This window comes from Poecilia reticulata, linkage group LG8, assembly GCF_000633615.1.
Source record: "Poecilia reticulata strain Guanapo linkage group LG8, Guppy_female_1.0+MT, whole genome shotgun sequence".
Taxonomy (NCBI): Eukaryota; Metazoa; Chordata; class Actinopteri; order Cyprinodontiformes; family Poeciliidae; genus Poecilia; species Poecilia reticulata.
Genome location: NC_024338.1, coordinates 1481038 through 1482308, shown reverse-complemented (window position 1 = coordinate 1482308; position 1271 = coordinate 1481038).

The following is a 1271-nucleotide window of genomic DNA, read 5'->3' as shown; positions in this document are numbered from 1 at the left end:
GCTGGAGGGACTATGTCTCTTGGCTGGCCTGGGAACGCCTTGGGGTTCCCCCGGAGGAGCTGGAAGAAGTGGCTGAGGAGAGTGAAGTCTGGACCTCCCTTCTGTAGCTGCTGCCCCAACCCCGGATAAGTGGAAGAAAATGGATGGATGGATGGATGGACATTTATTTATCATTTCATTTTCTCCATAATATTGCATTGGGATATTTGCTGTTATGGATGCACACATTTAGTAAACACCTTTCTGGGTTTATGCATCCAACATTGGGTACATAAACATTAACCAGTGTCACAATTTTATACACCAGATTTGCCTGATATGATAATGAATCATCCACTTTTATCTGAAATAATGTTAGAAACAACAAAGGGGCTGTTTTGAAAATTTTGAATAACGGCACCTTTTGCAGACAAAAACTCTAAAAGATTTTTTAAAAAGCCTTCAGCCTTCTGCTGCCTTTCTCCATGGGTCAAAAGACATGTTAATTACAACTTTTATTAGCAGTCTGACACTGAGCACTAACTTCATTACAATACATTCGGAACCAGCTCTGAACAGACTTTTTGAATACTCAGCTCCTTCCCTTGGAGCATTATGTGCTTGCCAATGCATTCATCAATAGAGATGTGAAAAAATTACATTTTTGTTCCATCTGACTCGCATAAAGAACGTGATGGTGACCATATGTGAAGAACTTTCACTTCCAGAATATATTTTGACTTGTGTCAACAATAAGTGAAGGCGGCTGCTGCTATGAAAGGAGTTGTAGTTGCAACAGGAAAATAATCAGAGCTAATAGAAATCGGCTGAACATGCTTTGCTATGTTGGTGAGAACTCTCTGTTAAGCTTCGTCCGGCAATAAGCTAATTTTTACCCCTGTCCTAACCCAACAACTGATACAACAAAATAGCAAATTTGCATTACACACGATCTCTAAGACTACTTTTGATAATGCATATGACACATTTCATCCTAATATCATATGCTAACATCTGTTGTAAAGCTTCACATTTCAAAGGAGTGAGTGTCAATAATTTTTTCTGGAAAAATTGTGTTTAAGCTTTGTTTCTTTTAACTGAATCTTTGCTTCAGTTAAAGGAGCAAAAATAGGCAAAGAAGCAAAGAACAAAACAAACTGAAGTCTAAAAAGTCTAAAAAGCTGTAAAAAAATCATTTGACTAATATTTATAAACATGAAGAGTAAGAATCTGCAAGCTCATACAGCTGGGACAGTAAATCTTTAAAAATCGGTCTTCTGACACTGAATGTT